The sequence below is a fragment of the Mchenga conophoros genome, linkage group LG15 (genome assembly GCF_057382185.1).
Source record: "Mchenga conophoros isolate Kocher_MC1m ecotype Shallow Benthic linkage group LG15, M_conophoros_male_GT1.1, whole genome shotgun sequence".
Taxonomy (NCBI): Eukaryota; Metazoa; Chordata; class Actinopteri; order Cichliformes; family Cichlidae; genus Mchenga; species Mchenga conophoros.
In genome coordinates, this window is record NC_140540.1 from 6,160,316 (window position 1) to 6,166,449 (window position 6,134).

General features: G+C 37.0%; 1 long non-coding RNA gene across 2 annotated transcripts; it reads right to left on the reverse strand.

Annotated features, from left to right (window-relative positions):
• Positions 1-2,222: 2,222 nt before the first annotated feature.
• LOC146557591 (uncharacterized) lies at positions 2,223-5,110 on the reverse strand. 2 transcript variants are annotated; one of them, XR_014888714.1, is made up of 5 exons: positions 5,026-5,110; positions 4,546-4,581; positions 4,026-4,178; positions 3,575-3,662; positions 2,223-2,989 (listed from the first exon to the last, which is right to left on the reverse strand). It is a non-coding gene; the product is annotated as an uncharacterized LOC146557591 (long non-coding RNA). The 2 variants fall into 2 exon arrangements; XR_014888713.1 differs by having other exon boundaries at positions 4,546-5,085.
• Between the last annotated feature and the right edge of the window lie 1,024 nt (positions 5,111-6,134).

The following is a 6,134-nucleotide window of genomic DNA, read 5'->3' on the forward strand; positions in this document are numbered from 1 at the left end:
ATAGTCATTTCGAGCAGTTTGCCATGTTTGTTGTTGTCAAATTGTATGCTAGGCTTGCTCATTAGCTTACTGCTCCTTGTAGTGGTGTGGAAGAGCTGGGAGAAATTTGCATAGATGCAATAACCCAAGATTAATTTTCCTTTCTTCTAACATTAAAAGCAACATTTGAATGTCTGTTACAATGAACAGAAGCATATTTAGACACTCTGGGCCAGATTTGCGCTGTTGCACAGTAGTTCTGCGGGCTATCTACTTATAGTGCAGTAATCTATCAACAAAGACACAGCCAATTTATTTGTGTATTCACAAACACATTCCACAAAGAGAAGTGCACATTAGTGAGTAACAAATGAGCAGACCTAATGAAGGGGTAGAGGTATGTACCAAAAGGTTGTGGTTCTGTTTGAAATCAACATAGCATTTGACATAGATTAGAGACAGCTGAAGGAGAATCGATATGTTTTTGTTATACAGGTGAACTCCTGTTAGAAGTCACTGTGAATTGTGTGGTCCTATAGGTTGACACAACTGTCCCCTGGATGAAAATGACAGCTCAGGTCGAGTGCTAGACTTATCCAGCATCTGACTGACAATAGCTTCATTTTTCAGCCTGGCAATGATCCCAAACACCCTGCCAATGAAGTAAAAGCATACCTGGATAGACACACAATGAAAGATCAGTTGCAGATCGGCCTCCCTGGAGCAGGGACCTTAATATTATTGAAGCAGTGTGGAATAATCTCATCAGAGAATGGAACAAAAGGCAGCCACCATCCAAAGAAGAGCTTTGAATGGCCTTTAAGAAGTATGAATAACTATTTCTGAAGACTACTTAAAGAAATTTCAAGAAATCTTACCTAAGAGAGTTCAAATTGTGTCCACACATTTCATTCGCAAAACTGAAATAACACCCCACGGCTAGGTAATGATGACAGTCTTTTTTTAAATACTAAAACAGAGTTTTGGGCTCGCACAAACTATTAATAAATCTGTCTGTTCATGTCAATATATGCTTAACATTATCTAGTGCTTACAGTAATGTACAAAGCTCAGCATAATATCTTTTGCAGCTCCCCCCCCCCCCCTTTTTTTTTTTTAACAGTAACAGCATTAATTTATTGATTAGAATTATAATCTTCTAAATCCACTGCATTTCATTTGTTGTTATCTAACAAGCTGTATAGACAAATAACTTGGTTTCCACTTCATCAAAATGGCAATTACTGTAGGCCTAATTGCAATAATCTTTAAAAAAAAATTCTATGCAGATATAAAAATCCTCCAAACACTTTAGGTATTTGTTTACATTGCTTTTAAAATTATTACATTAAATTGATTTGTGGGGATAGGTTAATTGGATAATCCAAATTGTCACTAGGTGTGAATGTGTGAATGAATGTGAGTGCGAATGGTTTTCTGTCTCTGTGTGTTGGCCCTGCGACAGACTGGCGACCTGTCCAGCACTGAAAAAAATATGTTGTTGGATTTACTTAATTCAATGGTGGACATTTGTTGCACACAGATGTTTTGCTTTGGCAGCAACTTAAACAATTGAGTTAAATTAACACAATTTATTCATGTTCAATAAACCTGTGCAATTTGTGTTGATAAAATGTGACTTAAACATGTTTTGATGAAGTAATTTGAGCTCTTGAAATATTTTAATCCTTCACAATTTTCTCACTTTATCCCAACACCATTCAATAACTTTTACCCAATACTACTTGGTCACTTAAATGCTACATGTTATCTTCAAATTACATTTTGCTATTATATTCTAGCATCAAATACACAATTTTCAAATGGAGGCCTTATAACAGATTGTATTGTTCTCTTCCAAGATGGTTGCTGGCATCCACCAGTAACCTTTCAAAACAAAATGTCTAATTTCACTGCATTGACAGTAGGTAAAGAATTAAACTGACATTACTCCTCCACTGAATCTACATAAATCAACAGTTAAATAATGTCAGTTCTTCCGTGTTCTCTGGAATCAATCACAGCAAAGAAATTAGACTGTTTCTTTTGAAAAATGTTGGGAAAGAACAATACAAAACATTCTATTTAAGGCCTCTGACGTCAAGATTCAGTTAAACAACAATTATAACTAAACAATTTGAGGTAATGTTAGTTTCCATTAACATTAAATTAGGTTACTGAATTGGCAAACACCTTCCTATTAACATTACCCATTTTACCCCAATAACTAAAGAAATTAGCACTTGCAGGTCAAAACCTTTATTCAAGAGATGCAAAAATAACATTGATACAGTGACTGTCAAAAATTACAGCACTGATCATACTGTGACATCTTGGTTCAAAACAGCACACTTAGAAATATTCAACGTTCTTTACTTCAACTGAATGAAACTGAAAATAACATTTCACACGACCCATATGGGATATTTAGACTGCATAACTGTTCATGCTACATCTCTTCACTAGTAAAAGAAAGAAAAAATACAAAGAGAAATTTAAAAATGCTGCCAAAATGCTGTACAGAGCAAAAGGAAAAACAAACAAAAACAACAAAAACGGCTCGTCCTCATGGCAGTTGCAGAGTATATAAAAATGAACCCTGCGATCTGTTCATGGAATTGAGCTTCAAAAATGCAGCAGAACAAGTGTGAGATTTAAATGTCCTCTCACCTAGAGCTGATCAGCTTGCATGCATAACAGTGAGCTTCGTTGCAGGAGCAGTTTTGTCTTAGTTGTGAGTTTTTCTTGAGAGCTGAGTTGCTTCCAACTCCATTACCACCCTTTGAATCACCTCAAAAGTGTAGCAGAGTTGTGATGGGTAACTCATATTGAAGGAATAAAAAAGGTCCAAACAGCATGGCTACTGCAAAGGTCACGTTATCCAGATCTTGAAGAACTACTATACCCTCGATGATGATGCCAACATCAGAAAAGTCATTGCCTGGTGCATCCTCTGGAGACAGATGTTCATTGTGGTTTTCTCAATCTGTGCAGTGGCCTCAGTCAAGTCCTGGTTAAACACAAAACATTTCTTTAAGATTCCTTTTTAAACTCATCTCTTTTGAATCTACCAGTTCTAATGTTAGAGTAATTTAAACCAATGCAAGCAACATAGTAAATAGCTATAGCCAAAGAGTTGCCTGCCATGCTGCCATTCATGGTCTAACAGAGTTTCTAAGACAGAGTGAAAAACATAATAATTTCAAATGCTTTACATTAGTTTTTGTTAGAAAGACACCGGCCCATCAGAAATCCAGGTTATGTCACTCAGAAGATGTTAGAATTTAGACTTTCAGCCCCACAATTTGGTTAGCTGTTGGTCTTCTTTTTTTTTTTTCAAACAAAAGCTAAATATTGGGGGGATTTTCCTTTGTTCACTAGAATGACAAATTTAAAGTTTTTTCACACTGATGTGACCCCTAATATAGGGGGGTGGGGCCTCAAGGGGGGGCGGCCGAGTTCACTACCAGGCCTCATGTGAACTTCAAATTATTAAAGAGGACTACTGGTCCTAACCAGTCCAATGAGGATCAAGTGGATAACTAAATGCATTTTTAAAAGTTGCAAAGCCACAATCTACTCATAAAACACTCACCATGAACTCCTGCACCAAGATGTTGCAATTGTCTTTCACACAGATGCGGAGCACTTTGATGAGACTCCCTTCGAGCATTAATGTCATCCTAAAGTATTATAACAAAGAAAACAGAGATTTGTGAACTTTTCAGTAGCACAGAAGAAAATGATCCCAGACAAAAACTTAAACCAGTCAACATGCAACACCAGCATCTACAAAGAAATATCAAAAGTTCCTGTTTGACATCAACTTTATGGATATATAGTTTCCAGAACATTTATTTTTTTTTAAAAAGATAAATTTTTCTCAGTGGGCCAGTAAATGCATAACGAAAATTATGGCATCCTTTCGGTGGAATCAGTACTCACGGGTAATAGTTGACTGTTTCAATGGATGCAGCATAAAAATCTTTTACTGACCTAATGCAATACATATACACTTTGTAGTTAAAGAATTTTAAAGTTCGTACTGTCATCATGGCAGCTACATCCTTTAGCTTTGTGCCCTGTTCCCCCGATCACTTTGCAAACACTTTCAGCAGACTGTCAGAGAGAAACTCAGCTCCGTCAGAAACCTTGACTGTAAAGGCATGGTTGGGATGCACTGGAATGCTGCATTTCATCTAAAATGACATAAAATTATTTTGAAATAACAGCAGGCACTGTGCTTGGTTAATCAGCAATGTTTTGTTGAATAAAAACTGTGTTTCCAGATCTTATGGGATTAAAAAAATCCAAAGATGTTTGTTTCTGATTTGCAACCCAAGAACCCACAAGTTACAACCTCATTTTAGTTCAAGTGTGCATTAATGTGAGTCCAGTAATCACCTTTCTGACAATACATACAGGTTAAACCTATGGCAGATTTTGGATTTCTCAGTTGTATTAATAGGGTGGTCTATTTGAGTATGCATGCACCTAATAACTATAAAAAATCTATTATAATTAGGTTACAGAAACCTTAAGCGAAAATAGAATATACTTTCTTACCATAACACCTTGAACCCACAATCCATCAGCTGACTCCTGGTGAAATGCAGAATAGAGGTCATCTCTCAATGTGCAGCAAAAAAAAAACAAAAACAAACGGACAGCAGGTGAGGGCAGGAGGGGTAGGGATGTAAGCTAGCATAATGCCACTGATGATATTAGCTTAAGCTGTTCAATGTCCAAAATCTCACTAACACCACGGTGCAGTAAATACACAATGTAACTGAAGAGTCAGTTGGCAAATCTATTCACACAGAAAACCAAATTATGTTGAGAGTGCCTCGTAATTAGGTTTAATGTGATATTACGGCTCTTGTGCCAAAGACAAATTCAAATGAAAAAGCGCCAATTCTTTGACAACAGATAAAACAGCAAATCAGCTAACGGCTCTTTTTTAGCATGTTACATGGCGGCACTCTAGACGTTTAACTACATTTGGCTGAAATATGGTAAACATTAATTCAAAAAATCAAGACATACCAAAAAACGTAGAGTTGGCTGCTCGACTTGACTGAGATGGATGCATTTTTTAAACCACGATCCAAAGCCCGTGAGATGAAATCACGCGTGGTTTCACGAGATTTAACGTTGCTATCTTATTGACTTACTTCACCTGAACATGATATGAACAATTTAATACACCCTTTCTGCATATCATGTAGTTTTTACACTATATAGTTACATTTATCTTTAAAACATGAGGCAATTGTGTTAAATACATGCAAGATGCTTACATAAATCCAAGAGATGGCCAGTCCCTTTTTTTCAGTGAGGGTGTACCCTGCCTCTCGCCCTATGACAGCTGGGATAGGCTCCAGCGCCCCCCGCGACCCTGAAAAGGATAAGCGGAAGCGAATGGATGGATGGATGGATGATTTAGAGCCTTGTGATGCACTGGCAACCTATACAGAGTGTACGTTGCCTCTCAGCCTGACAGGTGGGAAGGGCTCCCCATCAACCTAGATTGGATAGACCTCTAAGAAAATGGATGGATTAAAAGTCCAAAAATAAAAATCCAAGTAAGACTCTGTTTTTCTTTCCAAAACACTGCCAGAAGACTCAAACATTGCAAAAATGCAGTGAAAGGTCGTTATTTCTTCTTCATGCTTAACCATTACCTTCAGCCTCACCTTCACATCTTGGGTGCATTTCAAATCTAGCACACAACAGAAATTGACATTTTCGCTCCTAAATTCATCTCTCTGTACAAAGACTCTTGCCTCTTGTTTCACACAGAACTGTTGAGGCTCATTCATTTCTGCAGAACTCTGTCAGTTCACACAACATGCCCCCTATGACTTAGCTGAAATACCATGCAATGAAAAAGGCATTGCAAAAAGCCCTTCCTCTTTCAATAAAACATAATATTATCCCTTTAATCCTATGTTCAGAAGGACTGTATAGCACTTTACAGACAACACATCTTTTAGACCTCAAAATCTACCTGTTTATGTGTTCATGTATATGCAGTTTATCAAATGAATCTGATAGAATTTCCTGTGAATGACTAAATCGTACTGAAAGTAAACATATCTCTTTTTATGGTGGAAATAAAAGTGGTGATTACAATGAATGCTGTTTCTTGTGAG